The sequence below is a fragment of the Carettochelys insculpta genome, chromosome 8, assembly GCF_033958435.1.
Source record: "Carettochelys insculpta isolate YL-2023 chromosome 8, ASM3395843v1, whole genome shotgun sequence".
Classification (NCBI taxonomy): Eukaryota; Metazoa; Chordata; order Testudines; family Carettochelyidae; genus Carettochelys; species Carettochelys insculpta.
Genome location: NC_134144.1, coordinates 43,827,007 through 43,848,810, shown reverse-complemented (window position 1 = coordinate 43,848,810; position 21,804 = coordinate 43,827,007). Strand labels below are relative to the sequence as shown.

The window sequence follows — 21,804 nt, the reverse complement described above, 5'->3', positions numbered from 1 at the left end:
CCCCTACAACCCCTGGAGCTGGGAAAAGTCTCCTCTTTAGCCATCACAGTCTGACAAGTCTTAAATTCCCCTACTTCCTTTTTGTCACACCACAGCTCTCCCACCCTACCACCTACTTCCCCCACCTCACCACCCTCTCCCACTTACCTATATACCCCTCAAGGCTACGTAAGTGACTAGGGTTAAGCAACCTGTCTAGTAGACCAATGCCTGCAAATCACAAATTAGGTGGACAGTCCTTCATTCTCTTGTGCGTGGCCACCCAGGTGCACATCTTAGAGGGAACTATCCACAGGCCACCTGACTAAAGCTCACAGACCACTGGTGGTTCAAAGATTACAGTTTGAAAACTTCTGGACTAAACCAAGGCAATTACTTCTCAAACAATGGTGATTATTAACCAATCATCTAGTCTTCCACAAGTATTATAGCAAAAGTGGATCGTCAGAACTGACGTGACTTCTGACAGAGGGTAGTGGTGCTGTAGATGAGCTTAGGAAGGGAACTGTATGCCTTGGAGATGGCATGGGAGAAGGCATATACTATTTTTTCCTTGAAAGATGACTGACAAAGCAAAGAGCAACATGAACAAATCATAGAATCCCAGAATCATAGAACTCTAGGACTGGAAGGGACCTCGAGAGGCCATCGAGTCCAGCTCCTCCCTACCCCAATGGCAGGACCAAGTACTGTCTAAACCATCCCTGACACACATCTATCTAACCTGTTCTTAAACATCTCTAGCGATGGAGATTCCACAACCTCCCTTGGCAATTTATTCCACTGTTTGACCACCCTGACAGTTAGGAACTTTCTCCTAATGTCCAACCTAAACCTCCCTTGCTGCAGTTTAAGTTCATTGCCTTTTCTTCTATCCTCAGAGGCCAAGAAGAACAAATTTTCTCCCTCCTGCTTATGACATCCTTTTAGATGCCTGAAAAACGCTACCTTGTCTCCCCTCAATCTTCTCTTTTCCAAACTAAACAAGCCCAATTCTTTCACCCTTTCTTCATAGGTCACATTCTCTAGCCCTTTAATCATTCTTGTCACTCTTTTCTGGACTGTGTCTAATTTCTCCACATCTTTCTTGAACTGCGGTGCCCAGAACTGGACACAATACTTCAGCTGAGGCCTAACCAGTGCAGAGTCGAGCGGAAGAATGACTTCTCGTGTCTTGTTCACAACACATGTTCATGCATCCCAGAATCATGTTTGCTTTTTTTGCAACAGCATCACACTGTTGACTCATATTTACCTTGTGGTCCACTATAACCCCTAGATCCCTTTCTGCTGTAGTCATTCCAAGACAGTCTCTCCCCATTCTGCATATGTGAAACTGACTGTTCCTTCCCAAGTGGAGCACTTTGCATTTGTCCTGATTAAACTTCATCCTGTTTACCTGAGACCATTTCTCCAATTTATCCAGATCATTTTGAATTAGGATGCTATCCTCCAAAGCAGTTGCAACCCCTCCCAGCTTGGTATCATCTGCAAACTTAGTAAGTGTACTTTCTATGTCAATATCTAAATCATTGATGAAGATATTGAACAGAACTGGTCCTAACACAGACCCCGCGGAACTCCACTTGTTATACTTTTCCAGCAGGATTGAGAACCATTAAGAACTACTCTTTGACTACGGCTATCCAGCCAGTTATGCACCCACCTTGTAGTAGCCTCATCTAAATTGTATTTGCCTAGTTTTTTTTAGAAGAATATCATGCGAGACCATATCAAATGCTTTACTAAAGTCTAGGTATACCACATCTACCGCTTCTCCCCTATCCACAAGGCTCATTATACTATCAAAGAAAGCTATCAGATTAGTTTGACATGATTTGTTCTTTACAAATCCATGCTGGTTGTTCCCTATCACCTTATTACCTTCCAAATGCTTGCAGATGATTTATTTAATTACCTGCTCCATTATCTTTCCTGGCACTGAAGTTAAGCTGACTGGCCTGTAGTTTCCTGGGTTATTCTTATTCCCCTTTTTATAGATGGGCACTATATTTGCCCCTTTCCAGTCTTCTGGAATCTCTCCTGTCTCCCATGATTTTCCCAAAGATGATAGATAAAGGCTCAGATATCTCCTCTATCATCTCCTTGAGTATTCTCAGATGCATTTCATCAGGCCCTGGTGATTCTCAGACATCTAATTTTCCTAAGTGATTTTTAACTTGTTCTTTTTTTATTTCAACTTCTATCCCTACCCCTTTCCCACTAGCATTCACTGTGTCGGGCATTCCTTCATCAGACTGCCCAGTGAAGACCAAAACAAAGACATCATTAAGCATCTCTGCCATTTCCAAGTTCCCTGTTACTGCTTCTCCCTCCTCACTGAGCAATGGCCCGACCCTGTCCCTGGTCTTCCTCTTGTTTCTAATATATTAATAAAAAGTCTTCTTGTTTCCCTTTATGCCTGTAGCTAGTCTGAGCTCATTCTGTGCCTCCTTAAACACCATTTTGACTAGTCTGAGTGCTTCAGTAGGCAGGACCTTAGAGGTAATACTGAGATGGACTTAAAAGTAAAAAACACACCCAAAAGGAACAGAAAGAATATCAGCAGAATAGCTAAACTAGCCAAGCAATTCCTGCAGTTATCTTCAGCTGCCTTGAGACCTCCACACAAAAGTCTGAAGTTTGTAGTGACTGAAAAACAACTCTTGATAACCGTTACTCTTCGAAGTGAGGGGGATCTCCACTTAGTGTAAGGAGTGAACTCCACTGACACTGACGAAGTTCTACCTACTTACATCTGAACTGAAATTGGTCAGAGCCAAATTCACCACTGTCATTAAGTGCAGCTGTGCTGAAGTCAATTGATTTGCACATTTTTACAACACAGCCAAATCTACTCTCAAGTTTATTGTTCCTTCCAGATCAGTGGTTCCCAACCTTTTTGAGACAGCGACCCAAGGCAATTCAAAACTGGGGGCAGGGGAGAGAATGCCAGGGGGAGGGTCTCCCCTAGGGGAAAAAAATTATAAATCTTGATTCACCCCTTCCCACTGCCCCCAGGCTTAAGCCCCTCACAGCCCCAAACCACTGCCCCATCTCCAGGCTTAAATCCTTAACACCCTCAAACTGCCCTCAACCCGCCCCCAGGCTTAAACGCCTCGCAGCCCCAAACTGACCCCCCCCATCCACAGGCTTAAACCCCTCACAGATCCAAGCCACCCCATGTACCACACACAAGCGTCACTGCTGCCCCCCACTGTTACTTCACTGGGCCGCTGCCGTCTTCTCCACGCAGCTCCCGCCAGCCCTCCTACTCCCTTCCTCCACTTGCAGCACAGGCACTTCCCTGCCCTGCCGCACTGAAATGGGACTCAGTTTAATTGGTTTAACAGCCAGATCCCTCCTGACAGCCATTAAAACAATTAAATTGAGTTCTATTTCAGCGCAGCAGGCAGGGAATGGGAGCGGAAGGAGTGAGCGGCAAGAGCCACAAATGGCTCCTTAAAGAGCTATATGTAGCTCAAAGATGCCCAGCTAGTGACCCTTCGAAAAAATCTAATGGCTGCCCATGTTTGGGTCCTGACCCATAAGTTGGGAATCTCTGTTCAAGATGTAAGGCACTTGAAACAAATTCTGAATTACAAGAATATCAACCAAGTAATAGTGCCATAGCAGTCAGGGACACAGCCCCTCTTTTTTTTTTTTTTTTGTTAAGCATAAAACTAACAAAACCTTTCAGACGATTTGAAACCATTAAGGGTACAATGTGTAACCTATGGGTGTCTGATCTTGTCACAGATGCCTACCTTCACCACTTGCCATTCACTGCTTGTTTCACATGCTGCATATTGTTTCATACTAGGTAGCAGGTTCTCTGGGACAAAGGCTTTGTCATTGTACAGTACCCAACACAATAGGGCCCCAGTACTGAAGGGCACATTTTGGCACTATTCCAACAGAAACAAACAGAAACCTCTAGACCAGGGGTCTGCAACCAAAGTAGCGAGAAGAGCCATTTATCTAAATATGGTTACAAGACCAATACTTCAAGAGCTACAATGCATGTGAATATGAGATGGTCCTCCTCTCCAGGTACAACTGCTCCACCCCAATGGAGCACTCCCAAGCACACAGTCACCCCACCCACTCATGCCCCAGCTACCTCCCATGCTACTCTACTCCTCTTTGACCCCGCTACAGCTGCTCCACAGCACTGCATGCTCTGGCTGCAGTTCCTGCCCACGCCCCCACCCACAAGCCTTGTGCTACCAAGAGGCCGTAGCCTGCCCACCTCCCCCAACCATGCACCAGCCCACTCACAACCCACCAACCCCACTCAGATATGGAGAGGGAGTGAGGGACCGTGGTGGGGCTACTGAGGGAGAGGGAAAGTAAAGGGTCAGGTGGGGGTCGAGAAAGCAGCCATATTCCTGTTGCAGTTCTCCCCCCTGCCTGTGCCAGGGGAGGTGGGAGCAGCGGGGCATGAACTCACCCCACTGCCTGGCAGCTGCAGCCCCTGGCCTGCTCACCAGGCACTCCCCCGTGTAGAAGTAGCCAAGAAGAATAGGTTAGAAGGCAAAAAGAAAACTAACTGACCTTACAAGGGAAGTCTGTCTCCAACTGCTGCAAACTATCCACATGTAGAAGGTACAAGAACAAATTCTCAAGTGACTTTGGATCTGGATTTCAATAACTGCATAACCACGTAATGTTCAATATAAATTTCTCTGTAGTCTAGACTTACTGAAATACAAAATACAGCAGATTTTGTTTAAAAAATAGTGGTTAATGTTTTGGCATGGGAGTTTAATAACGAAAACAGTGAATAATGCCACAAAGCACTTACATTGCAAATTTCCTCTGAGGATCTCATGCCATTTGCAAAAGTGGGTGATCAGAATTAACTGCATTTTATAAGGGGTTACAGGATTCCTCTCTCTAAGGGGCAGGCATTGCACTGACACTGGCAAATTAAGTTTACTCATGCCATCACACTGATTTTCATCAAAAGAAGACCAGGTAATGGTCAAATGACAATCTAGTCTATTATAAGGATTACTGGGGAATGTTCCCATTTAATCTCAACACAATTAGGCCAACAAATTCTAGACACAAAGGAGTTTTCTTATGTTGGCAAGCTCGCATTGGTAAGACATGCCATCTATGTGTTCCTTAATAAAGGCAAATTAACCCTAACTAACACGTGTACACACACACTCTAGAAAAATATTAAATCACGCTTACTAAAGATAATTCCATTTACTTGTTGTCAACCTATGTTGCTCGGATTACCTCTTTTTCTGGCCTTTTTTTGAAATACTTTATAATTTTTACACCACATAACTATCTTGTTTAATATCAGCACTTTAAGAAAGCCATACTGATTTTAAATTTAGAAAGTCTGCTCCAGCATTTTTTTATAATATTCTTAACTGCCTGCTGTAGAGAAATTGATGCCAAATATTCATTACCACAGCAAAGAACACGGGTGTTAATGCTATACCATTGTCTTTATCTTTTTTTGGAGCTTGATTTTGCAACTTTCCCAGTCACTGTGAAACAACTGAGAAAAATGGTTAACTATGTGATGCACAGCCTCAGTAATGCTACCAGTGTACACAGCATCCTGTATGCACAAAGCATACTTCCATTTACATGTGTGGAACTATCAACTTCAGTGGATTCTTTCCTATCTATGAGTAAAAGTTTATCTTCATTCCCCTGGAACGCCATCCCATGGTATTAAATCTCAAAATGATGTTTTGGAGGGTAATATAAAAGTGGATCCTGTCAAAGAACTGCAGGAATTACATCTGCCTGTTCTCTACTGTAACACTGCCAATTGTACAGTTACTTGATGGAAAAAATAATGAAGTTAAACTATCATGAGAATGGAAACAGTGATCTAAAAAAAATACCCTCTAACCAAGAAAATCTGACATATCTGAACTAGATGTCAAATAGTTTGGTAGATGTCACAGGATAAACAGACTACAAATTATCAGTTTTTATTCAACAGAATTGAAAAATACTTCAGATATTTTGCTTGTAATATCAGAGTTATTCCTTTGAACATTTACCAGAATTGTACATAAAATTAAGAACAGTTGAGAGATGTTCCGCCAATTACATTTCAAATATTAATCACTCAACATCTAAATTATTGCAGACAAGTTTGTATTAAAACATCTTTCAAATAAGTATTAAAACCAGTAGGTATCTTTCTTCAAAAAGAAAAAGATAATCCTGGAAATTAAAATAATCGAAAAGTCCCTCTAACCATAGGGTCTCCTTTCAACCCATATTTATACACATTTTAAACTGATAATTCTCTGAAAAAAAGTAGAAAGCAAAATAGAACACTCGTCTTTAGAGGAGAATAGATATATAACATTAACAGCTTACTGTGGATAGTGGTTTAATCAGGAAGTAGCCATTATCCTTTCGCTACAGAGCAGTGACAGCACTCCAAAACAACAAGCCGTGATAATTTTTTTCAGCTAAGAGGACCGAAAGAACACATACTATTTTTGCTCAGGCTCTGCTGACCCCAAAGGTCACCAGATGTCTGTTCTCAAAAGCTATCATGAAAGCATAATCCAAGCAAGCATTTACCACACTAGATTTATGGAAACATCTAAAATCTGCCTAACACAACCTCTCTGTGTGTGTGTGTTACTCACAAAACATGGCTGTCTTATTCAGAGATTAGCAATTATTGTAATGAGATACTGTTGGAGAGGGTCAAATAGTACTTCCTGCAGTTTACACATCTTGATTTCCTGGTAAACAAACTGAAAGGCAGGTGGAGCACTTAGATCACTAGTAAACAAGTCTGCTCACCTGACCAAAATCAACCCAGGTAAACTAAGTAGTTGCAAATGCAACGTACAATTGTTCCAACTTACATGCATCTGAAATAACAACTGTGAATCGAAATGGCAATTCTGTACTATATTTTTAAACATGGCTAAAAATAAAGGAATCATTTAGATGAACTGAGATTCAAACACACACATGCAATAAACTGCTGCTGAAGCTCTGTTACAATGAGGAATCAGTATGCAGCTTTGATAAAAACTCTGAATCACAAAAGTTATTCTTGGAAAAATATGAAATCTCAAAAACAACTGCTAATGGCCATATGTGGAGGTTTCAGAAGAGAAAGGAAATAAAAAAATAGAACATTCATAAAAGATATTACATAATACATTATTTAGAAGCAACCGAAATTAACGGTGCAATTTAAAAGAAAAACAAAACAAAACAAAACACCCCCAAAGGTTGGATAAAGATACCAATTGCAGGCTCCTACAGAGCAAGAGGCTAAATGGCTCAATAGCTTGACACAAATCAAAACCGTCACAGACATTAGCTGGGAAGGTTGTGATGTTTTTTAAGTGTCTAGAATTCTACCACCACCACCTTGCTACCTGCTGAAGAGGGCATGCAAGAGTCCCTAGTAGAGAAGAATCTGATGAACAAAAAATAATCCTGTTCCAAATATTGAAAAAAAACCATATTTAATGTGCAAGAAGTAAAAGAATCTGCACTTAATTTCTCTAAAGTACATTTCTGTTGTAACTGAAAGCAGCACAAATCCAAAACAATTTCCTCAATTATGTCATATGTCAACTGGATCTATTCCAAGGTAGGAAGAAGCTAATGAATGCCTCTGACTGCCTAAGATTGTTTTTGTCCCAAAAATATTGCAAGTCCTAGAAGAACCTGGCATCAGTGGGAGAATGATATTTCTTCCCTATTTAACTGACACAACCTACTAATGAAGAAAATTTAAGAGGGTACAGTGGCTCTCCCTGATGGACCTTCAGGAGCTGACAGAGGCCATGACATTCCGAAAATGGAAAATCCCATTAAAAAAAAAAGTGACCAATGAGAAAGGAAGCCTCAAAAGTAACATGGTGAGCACACAAACAGGGCATAAACTTTCCTCTTTGAGGAACAGTTCAGCATGACAGCCATAGGAAAGCAGTGAATTGACAAATCTAGGGATGAAATCCAGAGTGGACATCTGCAATTCAAACTTCCTCTAACTATACTGCCAATGCGCTACAACACAATCTTACAATCACCCAAAGGAACAAAGACCTGATCCAAACCTATACAAGTCAATGGAAAGAATCCTATTCTCTTCTGTGGTTTTCTGCTCAAGTCTAGAAAGCATACCTAAAGCGAGGCTTTATCTATACTAGAAAGGTTTGCTGGTATTGCTATATCAGCAAATGTTCCTAGGAGAGATGCAGCTTACACAGGAAAAGTTTTTTGCTGGTATAGCTAACATCAGTTCTGCAAACAAATAAGGGTTATTGTCTAAAGGTCATTTTTGCCAATGCACGTGCTTCTACAGTACAGGTTTTGCCAGCCTAACTAGTCTGCCTGTTAGAGAGAGAGAGAGTGTTTTTAAACATAGCTATGCTAGCAAAACTTTGACATAGCCCAGGCCTAAATATCCATTCAGTGGTGCTGTATCTGAGCTAAATGTTCGATGGTGGTCTGAGAATGAACGAGACACCTGTTCACAAATAAACCAGGCCCCATGATTAAATATTTGTAAATTAAATATGTTCCACAAACTATGCTAACAATATCAGCAAAAATAGTAATGAGGATTGTTCTCGTAAAATATTTATATTTTACATCTTTGATCTTAAAGATTATCTTGAGATTCTTAAAAGAAATAAAAGATTATTTCATGCAGTAGATGCACAAAACTGTCATAACAAACACAGAAAAAGAACTCACTCCATTAAAAAAAATTTAAAATAATCAAAAATGTATTGATAGAAAGTGTTTTTTCTTTATTTTGTTCACAAAAAAAGATATTCTACTAACATGTCATGTTTGTAGTCATGTAATGTTTGTCAAGAGAGAGGGTTAAACAAATCTTTAAGCAGCAACAGATCCTTGTGCTAAGACAAAAATCTCGGCAAAACTACTTACTGAAGTTTAAAAATACCTTTTCATAAGTAGTATAGAGTTCATACTGAAATCAGTGGGAGTCTACCCCTAACTTCACCAGAAATAGTCTCTTGCACTAAAGTGCATTATGGTTTGGCATTAGAAATTTTTCATTCACAAAAAATCGCTATTCACAAAGAGTACCAATGAATTTTACAAGTCATACATGATTTAGGATTTTTATGGGATGGAACTTGTGTACAAGTGTTATTACTCAAATATTAGCTGTCAAGGTAAACAATTCTTCTCAGATCATTTTAATACCTATTACTCACACTGCAAAATATAATTATTAGGTAAATTGTCTTTGTAATGGATCATGAAAATGAAGGCGGATATGCAAATGATATTGACAAAAACAAAACAGGACATATTTTTAGATGTTCCCAGCTCACTCTTAATTCCATGCCAGATACCAGTACTTAAAAAGATTACATGTAATAACGGTTATTTTCTTCTTTCAACCACCAATGGCCCTCCAGGGACACATCTCACCTCCTACTTGTCAGTCAGCAAGCTGATGTGCTTACTCATACAGTGCACAAAAACTGCTAAAACACTGGCCACCCCTTCCATGAACAAGCTATTACCAATATCCCAACAAGTTTCCTTTGTGTCTCCTCTACCCTGCAACATACTGAAAAGTAAAGAGGCGAACACCACCCCCAGTGAAGTCTTAAATAGGTTTTGTTGCTTGTCCCTACTTGACAGTGTAGGTAGAGCTCCACTGGATGGAAAAATAATATTCTTAAAACTAATTTCAATAGGACCTATCATTGCAGCAAGTTAGGAATTATAGTTACACAGATCAAACACAAGTCATTTTGTTACTAAGAGTTAAATTAAACAAGTCTTGTACTGGGCCCAGATGTGCTGTCAAGAAGAATAAATTCCAAAGTGGATGCCTGCACTTGAAAAATTGCAGACATGAGACATTCCTTGCTTCCAAAATCAAGCATTTCTCAGGCTACATCTACACTATGAGATAAATTCGAATTTATTAAAATTGGTTTAGTAACGCTGGGTTTTATACATTCAAATTTGACTATCCTCACCTCCCTACAAATTCCCCACAAAGTCAACTTACTGCTGTCATACTCAACTGCCAAACGTCAACTTTTGCAACAGTGCATTGTGAAAACCTATCCCACAGTTCCCACAGCATTCTGCATATTTTCACTGGTACAGTATGGGAAAAAATGCCCTGCAAGTGGCTGTGGAAAAGTGATGTCATCTTCCCACATTGCTATGCCCTCATTTCCCTCCCGTGGAAAGCAAATGACCATTTTACCAGAAGGAAAGAAGAAAAAGTAGGGCATCAACAAAGATCTCCAAATTAACTGAAATCTCTTGCTTCTATAACTGAATTGTTTTTTATAACTGAATTACCAAAGACTTTACAAAAAGCAGCAGGTGTCTGTGTCTTCTCAACTGACCCTCCAGCCACTTTTCCCTGTCTTAAGGGGACCATTTGATAAGGAATTTGCCAAAACTTGAAGAAAGAGAAGTATAGAAGAAGTTAGGAAAAAAGACTTTTGGCTTCCCGCTACACCACACAGAGTTCTCCAACACAAGGTACAAGGCTCGCCAAATTTCAACACGAAGTACTGCTCAGGTGGGGGGGCCAGCCCTGAATGATTGTTGGGGGGTCGGTCCCCCTTATCCCATCGGGGTGAATTTTGGGTGACGAGAGGATGAAGTGCCAGTTGAAATGGTCCCTTCAATGTTGCTCAGGCTGGGTGGGGAAAGCCCCCTAAAATTTTAGCTGCTGGGTAGAAATAAATACAAGTCATGGATTGTTGAATTTCTGTTGTACAGTCTATATTATAGAAGAAGGGCTACAATTAAAAGTAAACGGCAAATAATGAACAGCACTATGGCCAGGACTTTGCATTTTACATTATTCTCAGCCACCAAATCTTCTGCAGATGCTACGTCACTTCAGAGTATTAAAAAGAAAAAGAAACCTTTCCTCTAAACCAAAACAAAAATCTTTCTAGCTGCTATAACTGTGACTGTAACCTCCTAAATAAGAACTGAATGAAACTGATACAGTGCCATCTAAGTATGAGAAGAGACAACACAAAAAATAGGTCTGAACTGTATGAATTTCTCCCATTCATGTGCATGTGTTCAAACTGAAAGTTAATGTTTATAGCTTCACTGTAAGGCTAACTCTTTCACTGCTAATGATGTTGTGAACAAGAACACCCAGCTACCATGTATATCCATTAATGATACATGCATGGACAGATATTCCCTGGCAAGTAGATAACAAAAGGGCAGCTCACTACTATCAGAATGTGCCGGGGCAGAGGCACCAGCAATTCAAACCCCTTCTACACTCCCAGCCTGCTTAAATCTCAACATTACCTTCATCTCTTCACAAAAGAAGGTAAACTGGAGATGCAGATTTCTTCTCTACAAAAAGCCTCAACTGCTTCTTCCATGTCAAAACCCCAAAGTCATCTTATCTTACTTCTTCATAAATTAAGGTTGAATTTCCTGGTTTTTTTCCCCTCAGGTAGAGGAAGCTCATCCATGCTACCCTGTCACCATATCCCTATCCCAAACTATTCACATCTTCATTTTGAAGAAATGTCACTAATTTTAGTCTCAGAGTTGCCTACTTACCACACAGATTTGACATCTCTAAATGTTTTATTGCTAAAATATATTCACATATGAAATAAAGAATTATGAAACTAAGGCTGTAGAAAGAAACAGTTACTTTCTGTACCTGTAATTCTTGAAGACGTCATAAAAGATGTGTACTCCAAGCAAGTGTGTGCATGCTGGAACCAAACACTTTTAACTAGCATTAGCTGTAGGAGAGCAGTGCTTGCATCTCAGGCCTGAAATTCCTAATCTGGCTATATGAGGTGGCACCATCTCAACTCCCCTCAGTTCATTTGCACCAAATGTCTATGGAAAGACTATAATGTCAAGGGGACAGATGATGGGCTGTGATACAGATCTGCATCACATCTAGAAGAACTGCAGTGAGGCTATGTCTACTACTACAGCACAAATCCAATTCTAAGGCATTTAGCTCAATTTTAAATAGTGACTGTCCATACAACAAATACCATTAGTTTGATATTAGGGGGAGATATGGCCGATATTCTTACGCAGACAATCCTAGTGGGAGTAACAGGAAGTTCAAACTTTAGCATTTGGATTAATGGTAGTGTTTAGTTTCTGTTTAAGACAGTTTTACTGGCTTCCAAAAGAGTCCCCCCCAAATATCCAATAATGCCCCACAGTTGTGTCTTCTGGCTGCTTTGAGCTCCAATGTTCTCCAGGTGCACAGGAAGTAGGTAAGAGGAAGCCCACAAATTTGAATTTGAATAGTATCAGGAGTTTGAATTCCTTCTCTTTCTGACCACCATGGATAGCACACATCAATCATCCATCGCATCTACCTATCAGGACTACTCAGGGTTCTCTGGATTTGAGTTCTCCAAGTCGCATAAGAGCTCCAGCATGGACCCACAACAAGATCCTGGATCTTATTTTTGTGTGGGGAGAAGAGAGTAATGAGCAGACAGAGTATGCAAGCAAAATGCTACCATTTACAAGAAAAATTCAGAGAGTATGACTGCTAAACAGTATAGCCAGGACACTGAGAAATGCCAGCTAAAAGTAAAGGAGCTCTGGCAGAGCTACCATAAAGTCTGAGAAGCCAACAGGCAATCAGGTCATCTACCAAAATGTGCCGATACTACGAGCATTTGGACAAAATTCTTGGGACTGATGCAAACACAGTTCCAGAAGCTAACAGGGACTCTTCAGGACACTGTCCTGAGGACTCTGGTGTGAGCTGAGAGGGGGAGCAGGAGGCCGATAAAGAGAAGGCCACCAATATTCAGTTGGTGCCCATGAAAGCTGATCCTGGAAGTCAGGAAGTCTTCACACTGGACTTCGACCCAGCACCCTTCTCAGAGACAGCTGAAGTTATGGTGTCCAGCAATGGTGCCAAGTGGGGCTCTTCTGATGAGTACTTTTTGTAATACTACAAGAGGGTTGAGTTTGGGGTATGGGTTTCCTTTTGTGAAGCACTTTTTTTTCCCCCACGCTGCTACAAGTGGGTTGATCCTCGGGCACGCATGGTGGCGACAATGCCCTTTTTTAGAAGAACTTGTTAATATTTCTGGCGACAGAATGCTTCTCCTCTTTGGAGATCTCCATAAATGTCTCATCCAGGAGCTCCTTTGTATTTTGCATAAAGTTTTGGGGAGGCCTGATTTATCGCAGCTTCCAATATAGCACACCCTGCAACACCAAGCAACCATTAAGTTATCCAATATCATGGCACCGCACAGCATTTTGGCAAATTTTCCTGCCTTGCGCTCACACAGAAAATATGCTCATACTTTTTCAGTCTCGAATATTCTTAGGAGGCTGATGTCTCTTTTTGCAACCTACACAAAGAACAGGAATTTTTATGAGAGTTTTTTGCACTGCTCCTTTGCCTTTTTAATTTCTGAGGACTGCTTTGCTACACCACATGGCTGACGGGCTCTCCATCTCTCCCCTATGTGCAGCTGGACAGTTCTCCTGGCCTTCTCCCCTCTCACCATGCTGTTGTCTTTTCCCTGTACAGGATTGATGAAGAGCCTCTGAGAAATGTTTTTTGCACAATTTTCAGTTTCCAGGGATGACCCCACACCCTTCACCATATGGCCACGGGGACTGAACCCCCACCCCCCATCCCCCCCAACTTCTGGGGCTGTACAGACCCTGCTCTCAGACACCAGCCTGTCCAGCACGGGCTTTCTCATATTTAAATGGCTTTTCCCCTATTCAGGTTTAATGAGAGCCACTGAGAAACTTTTTCCAGGAATGACCCCACCCCCCACCCCCATCCATAAAACCTTACCCTGTCCACAGTGAAACTGTCTGGATAAATAGCTTCTGTTCTGCACAGATTGCTTCAATGTCATCTTTAAGAAGCCAAAAGTGGCCTTGGAAATCAAAAGTGTGATTGAAAAAAAGAGAGAGATGTTCATTCTATGGGTAATCTCTTTGTGTCATATTTAAAATACGTATCTACATTTTGACCTTCACTGTCTTCCACAGGCAGCTTACATGGGGCTGACCAGGTTGCTATGACGAGGTGGAAGAAGAGATCCAAGAAGGACCTCATCTTGCAACAACTAGAAAAAGCAGACAGGGAGCAAGCAAGAGCCACTGATAACCAAAGATGGACGCAGAAGTGATAACAAAGCATGCTCCAGTCCAGGAGCAAAGACTTGCAAGAGCTCCTGATAGCGGTGAGGGAACAAACTGAGATCCTGCATTCCATGCTGGAGCTGCAGAGGGACACCCACCAATACAGGAATTTTTATACAAACTCAGACTCCGCACCCTATTACCTCGCCTCCCGTCGATATACCTTGCTCCCCTCTTGTCAGGGCCCCCAGATGTTGGGGGGGAGGGCGAGGAGTGTCCCATTCCACCCCCATAACCTCTCTCCAATGCAAAAGGCTCACACCACATGTAATGCCGTTTTCTTTTCCCTTTCTTTTTCTGACTACCCCTTAACCTTCCTCCCATGAATAAAAAGAAATCTTCTCTCTCACACACACACACACACACACACACACACACACACACACAGAGAATCTTGTTTGTTGGTTCATATGTTGTGGGCTGCAATTAGAGGTGCTTTCAGAAACGTCAAGCACACACCATTGCGTGGGGTCAGGGTGGTGTCACAATAGTTAGAAGCAGCAGATTCATGTAACTGTGTGCCCATTCATAAATCCGTTTTTCAAAGTCTCCCTGATTGCTGCTGCTTCTGCACGTGCATTTACAAATGCCCTTGTGTCCGGCTGTGTATAAGCTCTGCTCATGGCATCTGCCTCAGCAACCCAGGCTGGCATAAAATTTTCCCCCTTCAATTCACAAATGTTATGCAACATACAACATGTTGCAACCACTGTAGGGATGTTGACTTGGGAAAGGCCCAAACAGGTCAAAAGGCAATCGAACTTGTGTTTTAAATGGCCAAAGGCACATTCCACGATGATTCTGAACTCCCTCAGTCTATAGCTGAAGAGCTCCTCACTGCAGTCCAGAGTGCCAGCATATGGGTTCATGAGCCAAGGAAGCAGAGGATAAACAGGGTTGCCCAGTATCATAACAGGCATCTCCATGTTGCCAAACCCGGTTTTCTGGCTGAGGAAGAAAGTGCCATCCTGGAGCTTTCTGTATTGACCAGAAATTCTAAAGATGTGCATGTCATGAAACCTTCCCGACAATCCCATGTAAATGTTGGTAAACGATCTTTGTGATCTACACAGCCTGCAGCACCATTGAAAAATACCCATGGTGAGTGGTCATCGCTCTTTGGAAGTAGCTGCTGGGACTGCAAACATCCAAAGAACAATGGCCACTCACTTCTGAACTGTTAAAGTAGGTCTCATTTTGGCATCGCAGCACTTCAGGGCAGGGGACAGCAAGTCACAAAGTTCTATGAAAGTGGCCTCATGGAAGCAGAAGTTCTGCAGCCACTGCTGGTCATCCCATACTTCTAAAAAGATGTGGTCCTACCAGTGTGCACTGGTTTTATGTTTCCTGAAATGGCACTCCACTCTAAGAAACACATACAGGGCAGCCAGAAACTCTGCATTCCTGTTGCCTTGTTCCTTCATATTATGGTCCGATATATCTGCATATATAATACTGTCCCACTCACTTTCAACAACAAAATGCTGCACAACAGATCAGGTAGTGGATATTATGCACTGTGCAGAGGCTATAAGCTGTTCGTATCCATGATAGCACTGTGCAGTGGCATGAGCCAGGGGAGGGCTTTCTTGAAAAGTGCCCAAAAATGGTGAGAAATTCCTTTGACCAGCCCTTTGTTTCCCAGTGGCAGTAGTAGTAGGTGCATTGTATTCAGGGCTGATGATGACATCAGGCATCCCCCGCAAGCAATAGCCCCCAATGGGAGTTGGCGTATGTCATTGAAGAGCCCTTGGCCATTATCTTTGAAAAGTCGTGGAGAGCAGGAGAGATCCCGGATGACTGGAAAAAGGTAAATGTAGTGCCCATCTTTAAAAAAGGAAAGAAGGATGATCCAGGGAACTACAGGCCGGTCAGGCTTACATCAGTCCCTGGAAAAATTATGGAGGCACTCCTCAAGGAAGTCATTTTGAGGCACTTGGAGAAGGGTAAAGTGATCGGGAATAGTCAGCATGGATTCACGAAGGGCAAGTCATGCCTGACCAATCTGATTAGTTTCTAAGATGAAATAACTGGCTCTGTGGATAGGGGAAAATCAATGGATGTGATTTATCTTGACTTTAGCAAAGCTTTTGATACGGTCTCCCACAATATTCTTGTCAGCAAGTTAAAGGAATGTGGATTGGACAAATGGACGGTAAGATAGCTAGAAAGCTGGCTAAAAGGTCGGGCCCAGCGGGTAGTGATCAACGTCTCAATGTCAGGATGGCGGTCGGTTTCTAGTGGAGTGACCCAAGGTTCAGTTCTGGGTCCTGTTCTGTTCAACATATTTATCAATGACCTGGATGAAGGGTTGGATTGCACCCTCAGCAAGTTTGCCGATGACACTAAGCTAGGGGGAGAGGTAGATATGCTGGAGGGTAGGAACAGGGTCTAGAGTGACTTAGACAAATTGGAAGACTGGGCTGCAAGAAATCTGATGAGGTTCAATAAGGATAAGTGCAGAGTCCTGCACTTGGGCCAGAAGAATCCCAAGCACTGTTACAGGCTGGGGTTTGACTGGCTCACTAGTAGTTCTGCAGAAAAGGACCTGGGAGATGTAGGCTACGTCTACACGTGAAGCCTACATCGAAATAGCTTATTTCGATGTAGCAACATCGAAATAGGCTATTTCGATGAATAACATCTACACGTCCTCCAGGGCTGGCAATGTCGATGTTCAACTTCAACGTTGCGCGGCACCACATTGAAATAGGCACTGCGAGGGAACGTCTACATGCCAAAGTAGCACACATCGAAATAAGGGTGCCAGGCACAGCTGCAGACAGGGTCACAGGGTGGACTCAACAGCAAGCCGCTCCCTTAAAGGGCCCCTCCCAGAAACAGTTGCACTATACAACACAAGATACACAGAGCCGACAACTGGTTGCAGACCCTGTGCCTGCAGCATGGATCCCCAGCTGCCGCAGAAGCAGCCAGAAGCCCTGGGCTAAGGGCTGCTGCCCACGGTGACCATAGAGCCCCGCAGGGGCTGGAGAGAAGAGCATCTCTCAACCCCCCAGCTGATGGCCGCCATGGAGGACCCGGCAATTTCGACGTTGCAGGACGCGGATTGTCTACACGGTCCCTACTTCGATGTTGAACGTCGAAGTAGGGCGCTATTCCGATCCCCTCATGAGGTTAGCGACTTCGACGTCTCGCCGCCTAACGTCGAAGTTAACTCCGAAATAGCGCCCGACGCATGTAGCCGCAACGGGCGCTATTTCGAAGTTAGTGCCGCTACTTCGAAGTAGCGTGCACGTGTAGACACAGCTGTAGTGGACAAGAAGCTGGACATGAGTCAACAGTGTGCCATTGTAGCCAAGAAGGCTAATGGCATATTAGGTTGCATCAAGACGAGTGTTGCCAGTAGATCCAGAGAAGTGATTATTCCTCTTTATTCGGCTTTGGTGAGGCTACATCTGGAGTAGTGTGTCCAGTTCTGGGCCCCCATTTATAGGAAGGATGTGGATACACTGAAGAGGGTCCAGCAAAGGGCGACCAAAATATTTAGGGGGCTGGAGTATATGACCTACGAAGAAAGGTTGAGGGAACTGGGACTGTTTAGTCTGCAGAAGACAAGACTGAGTGGGGATTTGCTAACACCCTTCAACTTACTGAAGGGAGGGTGCAAAGAGGCTAGAGAGAGGCTGTTCACAGTGGTCACGGATGGCAGAACACAGAACAATGGTCTCAAGTTGCAGTTCGGAAGGTCCAGGTTGAACATGAGGAAAAACTTTTTCTCTAGGAGGGCGGTGAAGCATTGGAATGGTCTACCCAGGGAAGTAGTGGAGTCTCTATCCCTGGAGGTGTTTAAGTCTCACCTCGACAAAGCCCTGGCTGGGCTGATCTGATGGGTTTGGTCCTGCCTAGGGCAGGGGGCTGGACTTGATGGCTTTTTGAGGTCTCTTCCAGCTCTATTGTTCTATGATTCAATGGACCATGTGGCTGCCCTCCTCCCTGGTGCCATTCAGCTGCCATGCCAGCTCCCAGCCCACCACAACACATGGAGGCTGTGCTGTGGGGGTCATGGAGGACATGTAGCAAGAGTGGGTGAGAAACTTATTTTCTGCAATTCACATCTCTACAGAGCAGCCACCCCACCCGACAGGCACCATGCGGATGGTGGGTTAGACTACACAACTCCATATCATGTGGCTAGCCCCCTCCCCACCACACTACATGACAAGAGTGCAGTGTGGACCATGCTTGCAGACAGCAGCATGTCCCGGCCTGTGCTAGAGGGTTCTGTTTGAGGGTGCTCACTAAGCATGGGTCGGGGCAAGGTCCCCAGTGGCAGATATTTTCTGGGGCTGAATGGCCTCTCATAGGCAACATGAGCTGGGGAGTTTGCTCTTTGCTCCCCGGTGGCAGATATTGTCGTGGGCTGGCTGGCCCTTTCTGAGCTACTCGAGCCAGGGGGCTGAGTCAATTGGTCCCTCAGCTTCCACTCCCACCCATCAGTGTATGCGGGGGGACCAGCCTCTGCAGTCAATGGTATTTGGGGCTTCCTGGGTGATTCCAGAGCACATATTCATTGTGGCATATGGGTATGACAGTTCCCTGGTGCTCTAGTTGGCTGATTAGGAAAAAGTTGTACCTAAAGGGAATACTGCTCATTAGTTCAAATGGAAATTGTTCTTTCAAAAGGGGGAAAAGCAGCTGAACAACCAGTTTACATGATTTGGTTACCTTCTGAAGCCAGCCTATTTAGTTTTCTTTCACCTGGGATTCCCTACTTTTCCTTCTTTCCTTCTGAAAAAATGGCCATTAGCTTTCGGCAGGAGGAGAATGAGGGTAATGCAATGTGGGAAGATGACATGAGATACCCACAACTACTTGCGGGGCATTTTTTTCCCACGTTGCACAAGCAAAAATACCCAGAATGCTACGGGGCTGAGGCGACTGTGGGATAGGTTCCCACAATGCACTGCTACAAGAGTCAATCTCTGGCAATTTAGTGTGGCAGCACTAACTCAACTTTGTGGGGGCTTTGTGGGGAGATGAAAAAAACTCAGATTTGAATTTATAAAACCCAGAGTTTAAAAAAAATCGAATTTAATACACTCAAATTTATCTCATAAAGTTTGCCTTACATTAAGTAACTGCTCCTTCTCCTTCTCCTTCAAGCAGCTGCAGACATATGTATTCCATGCATTCAACTAATGAGCTGTATCAACATCCCCTTAGCAAGGCTCATAGTCTACCTGAGTAAGGATTGCATGACTGCTCTTCTGACATTAGCTTTAGAAGAAGTTGTGATCCCATAATGATTTGTAAATGTGTGTGTAGATGATCATGTGGCCACCCTATGGAAATGTTATCAAGGAATGCTACTGGCTTATTGTCTCTGTTCTCACTGAATGCATCCACATTCTTGAGGTGTAACCAATGTTACATCATACTCATACGATGCAAAATGTTAGCCTTCTAGAGATGAAATGTGCAGAGCCCAATTATCCCTTTATGTGGCCTGCATATGATAAAAACAGGCAAGACAAAGCACGAAACTGTTTAAGCCTGTTCAGATAAAAGGTTAGATGGCATCTAATGTAAGGAGACATTGTTTCTCTGGGGAGAAATGCACCAAAGGCTGCATCTACGCTACGAGATAAAATCAGAATTTTTTTTTATATTGATTTTCGAACACTGGAACTTATAAGTTCAATTTTCACCATCCTCACTTCTACCGTGCTCCCCACAAGTTGAGTCATTACTGCCACATACAAATTGGCTAAAATCGACTTGCAATAGTGCATTGTGGGAAGCTATCCCACAGTTCCCTCACCCCTGTAGCATTCTGGGTATGCTCGCTGGTCTTGACATCATCTTCCCCCATTGCATTTTCACCACTCCCCTCCCAATCCCTGAAAACATGCCAATCCCTGGAAATAATGCGGAGATTAGAAGAAAGAATTTTTGGTTTCCCCACACATTACATTGCCAATATGGGTGCAGCAACTGTACTCTCAATTGACCGTCCACTGATGATTACATGCATGTGATCCCAGAAAATAATGCAGAGGCCCGGAATGTTTTTTAAATTGGGAAAAATGTAGGAAGAAAGGAAGACAGGTTACTCACCGTAGTAACGGTGGTTCTTCGAGATGTGTCCCCGTGGGTGCTCCACAATAGGTGTCGGGCTCGCCCGGCGCTGCAGATCGGATCTTCCAAGCAGTTTCTGCCGGACCACGCATGCACCGGTGCGCGCCGCTCCCTTGCGCGCTCCTGGCCACATGTACGATCCGGTCCCCGCCAGTTCCTTGACCAATCGCCTCGGATGCTCCTGCAAAACACTAAACAGAGATCCGAAGCGGGGAGGATGGGCGGGTAGTGGAGCACCCACGGAGACACATCTCGAAGAACCACCGTTACTACAGTGAGTAACCTGTCTTTCTTCTTCGAGTGTCCCCGTGGGTGCTCCACAATAGGTGACTACCCAGCAGTAACCCAAGATAGGAGGTGGGTAATCGGATTATGTGCAGCTTGTCCCTGAGAGGACCGCTGTCGAGACACGGGTATCCTCTTGGAATACCCTGTAAAGGGCGTAATGTTTGGCGAAGGTCTCATAGGATAACCAGGTCGTCGCTCTGCAAATGTCTTTTAGCGCAACGCCCTTGAAAAAGGCTATTGATGCCGCCACCACCCTAGTGGAATGAGCCCTGGAAGTGGCCAGTAAAGGAGTCTTTTTGAGTTCGTAGCACATTTTTATGCAGGATATGATGTGCTTTGAGACTCTCTGCGAAGAGAGACCTTCTCCTTTCGATTTGGGAGCGAGAGAGACTAGGAGTCTATCCGTTTTCCGGAAGGACTTGGTCCTGTCTATATAGAAGGCAAGCGCCCTCCTCACGTCCAGGAGGTGTAAGCGCGCCTCTTTGTTAGAGTTATGAGGCTTTGGATAAAACGAGGGTAAAACAATACGTTCGTTAATGTGAAACTCAGAAGAAACTTTGGGAACAAAGGCTGGATGCAGCCGTATGGTTACCGCCTCCTTGAAAAAAACAGTGCAGGGTGGCGTTGCCATAACTGCTGCAAGCTCGCTCACCCTGCGAGCTGACGTGATTGCGAGAAGAAAGGTCGTCTTTATCGTAAGGAGGCGGAGGGAAACCGTGGCCAAGGGCTCCAACGGTGGTCCCGTTAGCACATGAAGCACCAGGTCCAAGTTCCAAGAAGGTGGAAGCGGTTTCCGAGTGGGGTATAGGTTTACCAACCCTTTGAGGAACCTGGTAACCATGGGATGGGCGAACACCGTGTGCCCTTCCTCTTCGTGTCTGAACGCCGAAATGGTGGCAAGATGGACCTTTAACGAGGATAGAGAGAGTCCTCCTCTCTTGAGGTCCATTAAATACTCTGACATCACAGGTATAGGCACCGAAAGGGGGGCTAACTGTTTGGTAGAACACCATGCCGTGAAGCGAGTCCATTTCTGCTTGTAGGTCTTCCTGGTGGAAGTCCTCCTGCTACTTTCTAGGACTTGTTGCACTTCCTCCGTACATGTGCTCTCTAGGGAGCTGAGCCATGGATTAACCACGCTTGTAGTCGCAGGCCTTGGGGGTGTGGATGCACTATGGACCCCTGGGCTTGCGTGAGCAGATCCAGCGCCACCGGAAGGGGCATCGGTGGATGGTCCGA

The 21,804-nt window shown here is 43.8% G+C and overlaps 1 protein-coding gene across 15 annotated transcripts in view; it reads right to left on the bottom strand.

The window, feature by feature from the left end:
* The window catches only part of BAZ2B (bromodomain adjacent to zinc finger domain 2B), a 394,656-nt gene that overhangs the window by 193,398 nt on the left and 179,454 nt on the right, over nt 1-21,804 (bottom strand). Inside the window, exon 3 of one of the 15 annotated variants that reach the window (XM_075002080.1) lies at nt 4,558-4,704. The exons of the other annotated variants lie outside the window; for them this stretch is intronic. The gene's annotated coding sequence lies outside the window, so the exon portion shown is untranslated. The remainder of the gene's footprint in view (nt 1-4,557; nt 4,705-21,804) is intronic. 15 annotated transcript variants of the gene reach the window in all.